General features: G+C 46.7%; 1 long non-coding RNA gene across 1 annotated transcript; it reads left to right on the top strand.

The window, feature by feature from the left end:
• The first annotated feature begins 9881 nt into the window (after positions 1-9881).
• Positions 9882-11611, top strand: LOC122940470. Its single transcript, XR_006390291.1, has 3 exons — positions 9882-9910; positions 11322-11471; positions 11555-11611. It is a non-coding gene; the product is annotated as an uncharacterized LOC122940470 (long non-coding RNA).
• The last annotated feature ends 3191 nt before the right edge of the window (positions 11612-14802 follow it).

Genomic DNA, 14802 nt, shown 5'->3' on the forward strand with positions numbered 1-14802 from the left:
GGACCCTCAGCTCAGAATAGCAATATGCCCTGGAATGACTATATGTGGAGCAATGTATCCTGCTTCCCAAATTGGACCCACTGTTACTGCCTACAGGTACAAACCCATGGTATGGTTTTCAGTTCCCATAACAGATCAGGCTGCAATGATTCCAACCCAGACAGTCCAGTACAGTGCATTGGTATATATGCTGAAGCAAGTGGTGATCTGGCCTGCGCCCGGCGCAGTGTAAGGGACTTGACAATAGGCATAACTAGTAAAACCACAGAGGGTCAAGAAAAGGGGCAAAAACTAGCAGAAGGTATCAAATTAGCCCACTTAATCACTCGTTTGTTCAATAGTACAGTGGTTTCGGTCCCAAAAAATATATACCTAGTATGTGGACACAGGGCATATAAATGGCTCCCTTCGGATTTCAAAGGTTTATGTACAATTGCTAGGCTCACACCAGCCACTTTTACACTGCCTCATGGAAAATTAAATGTCAATGCCATCCCCAAACACACCTTATATAAAAGAGCCGCAGATAACATTCCTAGACCAAATGGAAAACCCCATCTTGTAGAAATGAGTGGTGCCAACAAGTTCTTTAGTACTCTATTAATCTATCCTATGCTTACACAAACATATGACAAGCTAGTAATGGCTACCGACTACTTGGATGATCAAATTTGGGAAATTATGAAACTGATGAATACATCTAATGTTGTCCAGAACCAGCTCATCATAGTCACTAATCAACACACTTTAGTATTAGACTATTTGACTGCAAAGGATGGAGGTATGTGTCAGGTAGTAGGTACCGCATGCTGCCATTATATCGATCCACAAGGTAATCTACAAGTAAAAGCTGGTTTGGAAAAGATGAGTGAGATACGTGATGAATGGCTAGAGGCTCACAGTGCAGATGAGTCAACATGGTGGTCTGACACTTTCTCATTCCTTAATCCCAGTAACTGGTTCAAGGGAATTAGTGGATGGACGATGGGAATAATTCAGGGAATATTACAGATAGCCCTAATATTGATGGTAATCTACATATTTATCAAATTTGTTGTTTCCTGCATTAACCGCATCACCAACAGAAAGAAGCCTGCTGAGGAAACCATACTACTTCTCTATGAACAAATGGCTAGCACCGCAATAGATGTGGATGTAATTCCTGCATTCCCGACACCCCCGCCTTCTCCAACTCCCGCTGATGAAGCTCCTCCTCCACCCAGGCCTGAAGATCCAAGAGATGATGAGAATTAGGGACAAATGAATCCCAGGGTATTACCAGAAGTCCGCTCAATCGGGAACTTATTCACAAGGGATAAGTTGTCGCCACTGTGGGTGAAGAGGATACGAATGGTATGCCAAGGGATTCGCTAGGTTTAGGGAAAGTCTACAATCAAGTCTACAATCAAGTCTACAAGGGGGGACTGTTGTGGAATCATATATCTATATATCTAGTATCAAATGTATACTTGCTTGTATTATATCTAACAGTTTGCTTAACAAAATGGCCCCTGAAGTAGCAGCCAGCTCCCTTAATAATCCCTTACTAAACACTTTATGATATTGAAATTGCTGACATAGTGCTGACATTTGCTAAAGTATGGAATGATAATGTGATACGTTGTCATGGGACTTAGTAATGTGACAATTAGATCATCAAATTAGCCGAGTCATAAAGTTCCTCTTTTTCTGCTATAAGAAATCATGTAATCTGATTAATAAACAGGACATCTAGCATTGACTGACTTCTCTGTGACAGTCTGTGTGTGATCTCTCTCTCAAGGCGTACGTATGCCAATCATTTTATACCATTCGGAGCAATACATCAACTCTTTCCTGGCTATTGGAGTCAGAATCAGAATCAGAACCATATCACCCCTCCCCCGTCACACTAATCACCGCTTTACCTCCCCGAGCCGGTCCTGCCTCCGATCACAATCTGTCCGACATTTCCGCCGTTCTCCAGCGTCGCCCGATGCGTTTTTTCTAGAAAGACTAAAATCTCATCTTTGAAATTCAGCCAATGATACAAGACTGAGACAAGGGAACTTATCTCCTGTCCACTGATTGTGGGGTCCATCCGCTGGGGGCCCCTGCCAGTCATGAGAACGGGGCCCATGTTCCCAGATTGGTATGGAGCAGCAGACAAGCTCAGATCAACTACAGAGACAATCCCCAGCGATAAGACACAGCGCGGCCATTTATGTGCTAACACTAGGAATAACAGAAGAGAAGGTTATTCCTCCTTTTCCCCCACAGCGGAAATCCTACATCTGCCCCGACATAAGGTATCGCTAACATCATTTCTAATAACTGATATGGAGAAAAGGGACAGAGTTACCCCTAAACATCTCCTGAGCGCACACAGAGCCCCGATACCAGCAGATTACATCGCCGGCTCTGCTACATGGACATGACAAAGACTCCACTGTAGTAACTGAACATTACACATACACAGCTCTGCTGCACACACTGATAGAAGTCTTTAGAGGCATATTACACATAAACAGCTTGGTTGTATGCACATACAGCTCAGCTACACAGACATTACACGGATACAGCTCATCTATACAAACATTACAGGCTTACAGCTCTGCTACATACAGACTGCAATTCCACACAGCACAGCAGAGTCTCACACACAGAGCAGATAAACCCGGTCATGTGATCTCGGTGACTCCTCCCACACCCTATCACATGGTCATGACATCATCACAGGTCCTGTACATTCTGCAGCACAGCCTGACTCCGCCTACACACGGTCACATGGTCATGACATCATCACAGGTCCTGTACCTTCTCCTGCAGCACAGCCTGGAGCCCGACTACTACACGGTGGTAGAAATTACAGCCCAGGAGGCTCCATAGTGAAGGGTTGTCAGAGGAGGACACGCCTGCCCCCAGGTAAGTGGAACACTCATCACATCCACACATATAAGGCACCACAGCCACAGAGATACACAGCTCCATCCGCCCTTAAGGCCAAGTTCACACTTCAGTTATTGAGCCCAGACCAGCAGTGAAGCGACTCAGAGATCAGGTGTAATGGGAAGATCTGCACTTGTTCTGTGTTTTTCTCCCGCACCAGGTTTTGGCTCACAATAACTGATCAAATAACTGAGGTGTGAACTCAGCCTAATCTACAAACTGCAGAGAACATGAAGCAGGAAGTAAAGACGCAGCTTCTGGGGCAGGACACCAGCCTAAAGATAATAACATAACATACAAATCACAAGAGGTTGGTTCTAGTATACAATGCATTTCAAGGCGGCCTTCCTCAGGTGCAACAAAAGCCAGGAGCAGGGGACGTTATATAGAAGACATATCCAGGAGATCTCAGAGACGTGGACTGGAGCAGGGGACGTTATATAGAAGACATATCCAGGAGATCTCAGAGACTTGGACTGGAGCAGGGGGAGTTATATAGAAGACATATCCAGGAGATCTCAGAGATGTGGACTGGAGCAGGGGACGTTATATAGAAGACATGTCCAGGAGATCTCAGAGACGTGGACTGGAGCAGAAGACGTTATATGGAAGACATATCCAGGAGATCTCAGAGACTTGGACTGGAGCAGGGGGAGTTATATAGAAGACATATCCAGGAGATCTCAGAGATGTGGACTGGAGCAGGGGACGTTATATAGAAGACATGTCCAGGAGATCTCAGAGACGTGGACTGGAGCAGAAGACGTTATATGGAAGACATATCCAGGAGATCTCAGAGACTTGGACTGGAGCAGGGGGAGTTATATAGAAGACATGTCCAGGAGATCTCAGAGACGTGGACTGGAGCAGGGGGCGTTATATAGAAGACATATCCAGGAGATCTCAGAGACGTGGACTGGAGCAGAAGACGTTATATGGAAGACATATCCAGGAGATCTCAGAGATGTGGACTGGAGCAGGGGGCGTTATATAGAAGACATATCCAGGAAATCTCAGAGACGTGGACTGGAGCAGAAGACGTTATATGGAAGACATATCCAGGAGATCTCAGAGACGTGGACTGGAGCAGGGGGCGTTATATAGAAGACATATCCAGGAGACCTCAGAGACGTGGACTGGAGCAGGAGGCGTTGTATAGAAGACATATCCAGGAGATCTCAGAGACGTGGACTGGAGGAGGGGGCGTTATATAGAAGACATATCCAGGAGATCTCAGAGACGTGGACTGGAGCAGGGGGCGTTATATAGAAGACATATCCAGGAGATCTCAGAGACGTGGACTGGAGGAGGGGGCGTTATATAGAAGACATATCCAGGAGATCTCAGAGACGTGGACTGGAGGAGGGGGCGTTATATAGAAGACATATCCAGGAGATCTCAGAGACGTGGACTGGAGGAGGGGACGTTATATAGAAGACATATCCAGGAGATCTCAGAGACGTGGACTGGAGCAGGGGGCGTTATATAGAAGACATATCCAGGAGATCTCAGAGACGTGGACTGGAGGAGGGGGCGTTATATAGAAGACATATCCAGGAGATCTCAGAGACGTGGACTGGAGCAGGGGGCGTTATATAGAAGACATATCCAGGAGATCTCAGAGACGTGGACTGGAGCAGGGGGCGTTATATAGAAGACATATCCAGGAGATCTCAGAGACGTGGACTGGAGCAGGGGGCGTTATATAGAAGACATATCCAGGAGATCTCAGAGACGTGGACTGGAGCAGGGGGCGTTATATAGAAGACATATCCAGGAGATCTCAGAGACGTGGACTGGAGGAGGGGGCGTTATATAGAAGACATATCCAGGAGATCTCAGAGACGTGGACTGGAGCAGGGGGCGTTATATAGAAGACATATCCAGGAGATCTCAGAGACATGGACTGGAGCAGGGGGCGTTGTATAGAAGACATATCCAGGAGATCTCAGAGACGTGGACTGGAGCAGAGGACGTTATATAGAAGACATATCCAGGAGATCTCAGAGACGTGGACTGGAGCAGAGGACGTTATATAGAAGACATATCCAGGAGATCTCAGAGACGTGGACTGGAGCAGAGGACGTTATATAGAAGACATATCCAGGAGATCTCAGAGACGTGGACTGGAGCAGAGGACGTTATATAGAAGACATATCCAGGAGATCTCAGAGACGTGGACTGGAGCAGAGGACGTTATATAGAAGACATATCCAGGAGATCTCAGAGACGTGGACTGGAGCAGAGGACGTTATATAGAAGACATATCCAGGAGATCTCAGAGACGTGGACTGGAGCAGAGGACGTTATATAGAAGACATATCCAGGAGATCTCAGAGACGTGGACTGGAGCAGAGGGTATTGTATAGAAGACATATCCAGGAGATCTCAGAGACGTGGACTGGAGCAGAGGGTATTGTATAGAAGACATATCCAGGAGATCTCAGAGACGTGGACTGGAGCAGAGGGTATTGTATAGAAGACATATCCAGGAGATCTTAGAGACATGGACTGGAGCAGAGGACGTTATATAGAAGACATATCCAGGAGATCTCAGAGACGTGGACTGGAGCAGGGGGCGTTATATAGAAGACATATCCAGGAGATCTCAGAGACGTTAACTGGAGCAGGGGGCGTTATATAGAAGACATATCCAGGAGATCTCAGAGATGTGGACTGGAGCAGGGGACTGGATCGCCCAAAACATAAAAATTCATCCTTTTCAAAAAATCACTAAAAACATGACTGGATAAAAATTAGTGGCACTAAAAGAAGAGGATCACCCCCCCCCAAGGATAATATATAAATACAGGACACGAGGCTGAAGTTGGTTTCTTATTCAGAAGTTGCAGTGAGCGTCCTGAGGGAAAAATCTGATGAAAGCGGCATTAAAATATAAAAGACTGGCATAAAATGGGCAGAAAAGTGTGATTTAAAGACTGAAATGAACTGATCTCACACCGGTGACATACAGAGGGTGGTGCCCGCACCATATGCAGGGGAGTTCAGCCCAAACAGGTTCTGGGCACAAGAACTGGCAGCAAAGTGGACAGACTGACACTGTCACTGATTTCAATAAGTAACTGGTGTTTTTAAAGGGTTAAATGAATATGGGCCGGGCTGAACTGAAATGTATATGATGTGGGGCATCACCCTCTGTATGGTGGCAGTGTGAGATCAGTGGGTGAATTAATTAGTGGATTACATTGTTATGGGGGGACGCTGTGGATGACACTGTTATGGGGGGACGCTGTGGACGTCACTGTTATGGGGGGACGCTGCGGATGACACTGTTATGGGGGGGCGCTGCGGATGACACTGTTATGGGGGGGACGCTGCGGACGTCACTGTTATGGGGGGGACGCTGCGGACGTCACTGTTATGGGGGGGACGCTGCGGACGTCACTGTTATGGGGGGGACGCTGTGGACGTCACTGTTATGGGGGGGACGCTGTGGACGTCACTGTTATGGGGGGGCGCTGCGGATGACACTGTTATGGGGGGGCGCTGCGGATGACACTGTTATGGGGGGACGCTGCGGACGTCACTGTTATGGGGGGACGCTGCGGACGTCACTGTTATGGGGGGACGCTGCGGACGTCACTGTTATGGGGGGGGCGCTGCGGACGTCACTGTTATGGGGGGGACGCTGCGGACGTCACTGTTATGGGGGGGACGCTGTGGACGTCACTGTTATGGGGGGGACGCTGTGGACGTCACTGTTATGGGGGGGACGCTGTGGACGTCACTGTTATGGGGGGGACGCTGTGGACGTCACTGTTATGGGGGGCGGTGTGAAGCCGGTAATTCTGCTCATAGATGATGGAGAGGAAGTGCGCAGGTCTCCAGTGGGAGGCGCTGACGAGACAGAAATCATAGAACGGCGAAAGGAAATTCACAAGTAAAGTGACTGAAATAAACAATAGTAAAATCACCAACCGATATGACAGACGTCTGTAGGGGACGTGTCCTCCCCGACGCGCGTTTTAGCTGCTGCCTTCATCTTGGGGTTGGTGCTGCTGTGTGCGAGAAGCCTTTTATATCAGTGTTTAATATACCGTGCCTTGCAAAAGTATTCACCCCCCTGACTTTTTTCGCAGTTTGTTACATTACAGTTCAGTGTTTTGTTAATCTGACTTTTATGTGATGGATCAGAACACAATAGTCTCAGTTGGGAAAGTGAAAGGAGAAAAATATATAAATAAAACTATTGTTTAGAAATAGAAAACAGAAACTTGTCATGTGCGTATGTATTCACCCCCTTTGTTAGGAAGCTTTAAAAAGCTCTGGTGCCACCAATTACCTTCAGAAGTCACATAATTAGTGAGATGATGTCACCTGTGTGCAATCTAAGTGTCACATGATCTGTCATTACATATACACACCAGAGGCTGCAACACCTAAGGAAGAGGCATCACTGACCAAACACTGCCATGAAGACCAAGGAACTCTCCAAACAAGTAAGGGACAATGTTGTTGAGAAGTACAAGTCAGGGTTAGGTTATAAAAAATATCCAAATCTTTGATGATCCCCAGGAGCAACATCATAACCGAATGGAAAGAACATGGCACAACAGCAAACCTGCCAAGAGACGACCGCCCACCAAAACTACGGAGCGGGCAAGGAGGGCATTAATCAGAGAGGCAGCCCAGAGACCTAAGGTAACCCTGGAGGAGCTGCAGAGTTCCACAGCAGAGACTGGAGTATCTGTACATAGGACGACAATAGGCCGTACGCTCCATAGAGTTGGGCTTTATGGCAGAGTGGCCAGAAGAAAGCCATTACTTTCAGCTAAAAACAGAAAGGCACGTTGTCAGTTTGCAAAAAGGCGTGTGGGAGACTTCCAAAATGTATGAAGGAAGGTGCTCTGGTCTGATGAGACATCAAAGAAAACGCTATGTCTGGCGCAAACCCAACACATCACATCACCCAAAGAACACCATCCCCACAGTGAGACCTGGTGGTGGCAGCATCATGCTGGGGGGACTGGGAAACTGGTCCGAGTGGAGGGAAAGATGGATGGTGCTAAATACAGGGATATTCTTGAGCAGAACCTGTTCCACTCTGTGCGTGATCTGAGGCTAGGACGGAGGTTCACCTTCCAGCAGGACAAGGACCCCAAACACACTGCTAAAGCCACACTGAGTGGTTTAAGGGGAAACATGTAAATGTGTTGGAATGGCCGAGTCACAGCCCAGATCTCAATCCAATAGAACATCTGTGGTCAGATGTAAAGATTGCTGTTCACAAGAGCAAACATCCAACGTGAAGGAGCTGGAGGAGTTTTGCAAGGAGGAACGGGCAAAAACCTCAGTGGTCAGATGTGGCGAGCTCATAGAGACTTATGCAAGATAAGGAGAGGCTGGGCGACACAACCTTAATCCCCTGGTCGATCCCCGCAGCACGGGCAACACCGGTGCGGAGGTACAAACGTGATCAAGTGGAGCTGCCGAACAGGTGGTGCAACGCCAGAAAGCAAACAGCCACAAATTCCACAAGGTAGGAGAAGAAAATAGGCGGCACTCGTACAAAAGCAGTACGTACAAAATTCCTCTATTTCATCCAGGATACAGGTAAGAGGCCTGTCAGGGCATACAGGGGTGGACGGTCATCAAGCATGCACAGCGGCGACAGCCGTTTTGCGCAAGGCTGCGCTTCTTCAGGCCGCTGACATGAGAACATGAAAGCATGCTCTCTTTTAAACTAACCCAGGGGGGCGTTGCTATGACATCACATGACGCTCCACCCCCTATTACAGGTAAGATACCTTAAAAAGACAGAACGTCTATAATTAATAGCAAATATAATACAGACAGCGAGGATCATAGAGACTTATCCAAAGCGAGCTGTGATTGCCGCAAAAGGCGGCTCTACAAAGTACTGACTTTAGGGGCTGAATAGTTCTGCACATTGACCTTTTCTGTTATTTTGTCCCATTTGTTGTTTTTGCTTCACAATAAAAAATAAAGAACATCTTAAAGTTGTGGGCATGTTCTGTGCGGATCCCCCCCCCCCCCCCCCCCGTCACCCGCGGGTCTTCATTCTGGGGTGTTAGTTCGCTCTGCAGGTTTGTCTGCATTTTATTAAAATTTTTTATTCCCAGTTTTATTACTTGTTGCTCAAGTTATTATTTTATATATATTGGATTTTATGACATATCATGAAACTGCCTTGACCTCGCACATGTTTCGATCCCTATAAAAAGAGAGAACACAACATCTACACTTTATTATCTCCTCCGATGTCTCCTCTTATCTCCAGTTATTGTATTTTACATGAGATTTTGTAGGATTTTACATCGTTTCATCTTCTCTCCATTCAGGTTCCTACAATATAGGATCCGTTCAGTGGAGATCTTCTATATAAGACTCTTCTCCTGATTGACCCATGAAAGATGGACAGGGACAAGATGGCGGAGAGGATAATAAATCTCACCCTAGAGATCCTCTTCCGGCTTACTGGAGAGGTGAGAGATTCTGATGATATCACATTACATCATCTTATCTATGTTACTAACAGATGGACATGACTGGAGAGGTGAGGGACTCTGGAGATGTATGGAGTGATAGTTATTACTGTGTCTCTCCATAACCAGGACTACACAGTAGTGAAGAAGACGTCTAATGAGCACTGTCAGGACCCTGTGTCTGAAAGATGGGGAAGAACCCTGAGCCCAATCATGGGGCCTCCATCTCACCCCCTGATACATGAGGAAGTAAATAGAGAGAAGATCCTAGAACTCACCAACAAGATGATTGAGCTGCTGACTGGAGAGGTGACACTGCTGGGAATGCTGGGACATTATACAGGAACGCTATGAAGGGATCTGGGTGATGACTGTATCATTGTGTTGTCAGGTTCCTATAAGGTGTCAGGATGTCTCCGTCTATTTCTCCATGGAGGAGTGGGAGTATTTAGAAGAACACAAAGATCTGTACAAGGACGTCATGATGGAGGATCACCGGCCCCTCACATCACCAGGTAAGACATGACTAAATACACACGTCCTCTCATTATCTGTATGTAAGGGATGAGTTCAGTCACTGGATTTGTTTTCTACTGTTGGAAATTGGCCACAACAACACAAAACTTCTTGAAGCAACTTCTTCAGAAGATTCTTTTGATTAAGCCTCATTCACACATCAGTGTTTTGTCAGTGATTTCCATCAGTGATTGTGAGCCAAAACCAGGATTTGAGCCTCCACAGACATAAGGTATAGGGGAAACTCTGTACCTGTTCTGTGTTTAGAGTCTCACCTGGTTTTGGCTTAAAATCTCTGATGGAAATCTGAAGAGCAGCAAGACCTCATTGAAGTCAAGGTAAAATGCAGACAGATTATAGCATAAGAGGTAAATGGAAGTAAATTACAGTAAAAGGCAGCGCTCTGTTATAAGTCCTGGACACCGTCCTTTATACCTCAGAGAACAAAGGAATAATTAATATGTTAATTCCAGTTTTCCGCAGTGTGTCGCTGTACGTAGACTTCAGTGTTTTACACACAGATTCCATCATTATCATACGTAACCATAGATCTACACAAGTTACACCGACAACAACTGCTAATTGGATAAAAGTTCCTTATCACAATCTCTTGTTGCATAAATAATTTGTTCCTGGGGCCTTCCATTAATCCTCTCCAATTCAAGTACCAATCTCCATTCTTTCCAAAGAGCCCCATGGTCCATAAAGCCAAGATCCGCTCTTTCATTTATCACCGGTCCAACACCAAGGATCGATCCTGATCATAAACCTGCAAATGGTTAGTTTTATTAGACAAATACATTTATCATGGCCAAGGCTTCCACTTCTAGTGCAAATATTATCTACTTTCTAAAGGTCACCATTCCATCATCTTTAATCAATTACTTAAATGCGGGCCGCAATACACGAGCACAGTCCGTGGGGCAGCTGCAGCGGATCGCAGACCTATTCAGTCGAATGCGGTCCGCAACACGGCAACGGGGCTCACACGCCAGTGTGAAAGAGGCCTAACTCTTTAGGGAAGCTCCTTTTTGAGGTGTAAACACAAGGGAGGTCCTTTACTATTCTGAAATAAATTAGACCTCCTAAATTAGACGTATTTCAGGCGGAGAGGTCAGTGCAATGGGGGGCGGGCAGGTCTACAATTGTCTGTGGGCGGGGAGGGAAACGGGCCGGCAGGCCTGTCTCATTTACCATTTTCTACAAATGTTTCAGGTATAGAAAAGGGTCTAAATGTACAGAAGCCATCTTACATTTAGAACTGGTGCTCGAAGCCCTGAAGTTATGGAGAGTCCTGCGCCTCTTCATAACTTCGGCGGAACACAGGTCTTAATAAATGTGCCCCGAGATGTATACCTAAGACAACATGGCTGACCATCCGATCTAATCCTGATTCTGCAACACCTACAGTTAAGGAAGAGAGAACAACACCAGAGAGATGTCCCAGTCCTCCTCTTCCACAGCATAATTCAGAAGAACATCACTATGTCCCACAGGATGATCAGGTAGATGGATATAAGGGCATCATGATGAAGAATCACCAGCCCCTCACATCAACAGGTAATAGACATGACTAAATACACACGTCCTCTCATTATCTGTTTGTAAGAAATGAATTCAGTCACTGGATGTGTTTCCTACAGTTAAGGAAGAGATAACAACACCGGAGAGATGTCCCAGTCCTCTTCTTCTACAGGATGGTTCAGAAGAACATCACAATGTCCCACAGGATGATCAGGTAGATGGAGATAAGGTCTCATGAAATGTCCCCTATGATCTGTAAAAGGCTGTGAAGATCTTGTGTTCAGTCTTGTTTTATCCACCAGTATTATATGTTTTATCCTTGTATAATGAGAAAGATGGGGATGGCAGGATTACAGCTGACCATAGACATTACATGTTGTCTGGATCTTCTCACTATTTTCTGCCTGTATAGACTTTTAAGATGACCTTCTCTGTCAACTGCTGCAGATCTTTTGTGGTCGCACAAGAGTGGCACAACAGTTTTCTGAGAGGTCTTAGGCCGGGACCATACAATACTACAAATGGTCAACCAAAGTTGTGTTTGGATTGTCAGCTTGAACATGAACATCAGGAGATAAATGCATCATTATCTTCAAAGGTTTTGTAGTCTAGGGTGCAGTCTCCTGGTGTCTCCTTACTGTCAGAATGGCAGTACCAAGATCATACCACGGATTCTATTCTAGCACATGTAGATCCAAGTCATCCTTCTTACTTGTATAGAGTATAATATAATATTCAGGGGTGTAGCTAAAGGCTCATGTGCCCTGGTAAAAGAGTTCAGCTTGGACCCCCTTCCCTCAGTGCTTTTTGGCCAGGGGCAGGGAAGCACATAGCCTTCGTGCTGCCTGAGGTGAAAACTGAAACTGCATCCCCTGCCCCAAGCCAATTTCTTGACCTTACCCCTTCCCTCCAGCTAGAGATGTAACTTGACCTGCATGAACTTTGTATAGTTCCGGTGTCTTCTTATGTGGCACAAGGGTCTTTGGGACCCCTCAGGCTCCTAGGCCCAGTAGCGACTGCACCCCTTACAGCAGGGGTGGGGAACCTTTTTGCTGCCGAGGGCCATTTGGATATTTGTAACATCGTTTGGGGGCCATACAAAATTCTCAACTTATATGTTTGACCAAATATAGCCATCAAATGTTTAAGTGACTTAGGGGTAAGTTAAAGAAATTGTGCTTCAATAAAAAAAATCTAGCGCGCTGTATTTTTACAGCACAAAATGCGCTATATATTACAAATAGTACAGGCAGGGCCGGCTCCAGGTTCATGTGGTCCCTTGGGCAATAAAGCCTCAGTGGCCCCCCCTGTGCTAAAGCCCCTTGCAGACGAGCGTTCCTCCCGCAGCGAGTCCGTATCGCAGCACCCAGCCTGACCCCCCAGCACTGACGGGATTCACATAGCATTATATTGATTTATGATGCTATGTAACCCTTACAGTCCTGGAATGTATTAGATGACACTAACAGCATTATGCCAGTGTTATCCAATACATTCCAGAACTTTAAGGGTTAGATCAATCAATATAATGCTATGTGACCTCCAGCAGGGTCTGGGAGGTCAGGCTGGGTGCTGCGATGTGGACTCGCTGCGGGAGGAACGCTAGTATGCAAGGGGCCTAAGGGCTCTTTCACATGAGCAGATGCTGTGCGGGTAATCCGCGGTAAGCTCCGTCCCGGACAGCAGAGACACGGAGCATTAACATGATTGATAATGCTCCGTGCCTCTCTGTGATCTTTTTGCTACAAAATTATGGTGACAACTGTATCTCACAGTGACTTTGTAGTAAAAATGTCACAGAGAGGCACGGAGCATCATCAATCATGTTAATGCTCCGTGTCGCTGCTGTCCGGAGCGGGGCTTGGCACTCTTTTACACAGCGGATTACCCACATGGCCGTTGTGCATTCATTGCGGTCCCCAATGCATGGGCAAGTCCGTGCAGCGGCCAGGACCGATCCGGACCCATTTAACTTGAATGGGTCCGTTAACCGTCCGCCCCCGCAACAAAATTGAGCAAGTTCTATTTTATTGGGGTGCGGAGGCACGGCCAGAAACACCACGGAAGCACTCCATAGTTCTTCCATGGGGTTCCGATCCATGCGTTTGTTCTGCATCTCTGTGATTGCGGACCCATAGTGCACATGGGCCAGTGCCCGTGTATTGCCTTGCGGACCTGCCGTATGCAGGCCGCAATACAGCCATGGGCAGTGGGCACATAACGGCCGTGTGCATGAGGCCTAAAACATAAACTCCTATAAGAAAATAATAATCAATAATACACTTTATTGGCGAAAATTCATTAGACGAAATTTTCACCAATAAACTGTATAATTGATTTCATGCGTTCTGGTATTTTCTTATAGGAGTTTATATTGTGTTTTGGCATGTGTGCTGCTGAGCAAAGCAACACATGGTAATTGTCCTCTATTCAACCATTGGTTTGAGCCTTTATTTTGGTGTACACTGACACTGTAGATAGCCCCAGGTGGCAGGAAGCCCCCATGTAACATGAACTGGTCTTGGTCTGTCTGTTGTAGTACCTGAATTCTAAATTTAAAACGGGTCCAGCAGCATTCAGCTTGAGCTTCAGCCAGGTTTCCTCTGGGCTCGGCAGTCGGCTTGGCCAGGTCTTCTCTGGGCTCGGCTATGCGTCCTGTCTGAATCTTCTGCGCCGAGACCTGCTGCTGGCTGAGGGCCGGCTTACACTGCACAGCCTGTGCGCTGTGGAAAATGTACTCCCGCCGCGCGGAACACAGACGCTCTGCCTGGAGTCAGATCATGTGAGAGAGGGGCCGGGCGCTGCGCAGCATGAACTATCTACTAACTGAAGTATTAGTACAACCTACTCAATCATCCGATTAACATAACTGAAGTATGTAAAAATGTTAAAGGGGCCGCGCCGCGGAAACGAGTGGGCCCCCTAACTTACAGTGGTCCCCGGCACTTGCCCGTGTATGCCGGGTTCTGACGCCGGCCCTGAGTAAAGGCGCCATTTTGACCACATATAGCAGTCTAATTTTTAAGTAGAGAATGTTATATATTTAGTTCTTAATTTGGCATTATTGACAGCCAAGCTAAACCCAGAGGGGTTCACCCAGCTTTCACTCTCCCTGCCACTGTCCTTGCCTCTTTCTGTACAAATGTCCCCGCCTTTGTCCCTTCCTCAGTCTAAAATCGCCCTCCTATCAGACCCCCCCATCCTTCATCAGCCTCAGATCAGACCCCAGCCTTAAAATAAAATAAAGAAAAAAATAAACTTGCCTCTCCAGCTCCGGATGGTTGGCAGATTCACTTACCTTCCCGCCACAATGTACTGTGACCTGACAGCGCACAGAGTCAGGTCATAGTGCGCATCTACATGCTCT

The sequence above is a fragment of the Bufo gargarizans genome, chromosome 6 (assembly GCF_014858855.1).
Source record: "Bufo gargarizans isolate SCDJY-AF-19 chromosome 6, ASM1485885v1, whole genome shotgun sequence".
Taxonomy (NCBI): Eukaryota; Metazoa; Chordata; class Amphibia; order Anura; family Bufonidae; genus Bufo; species Bufo gargarizans.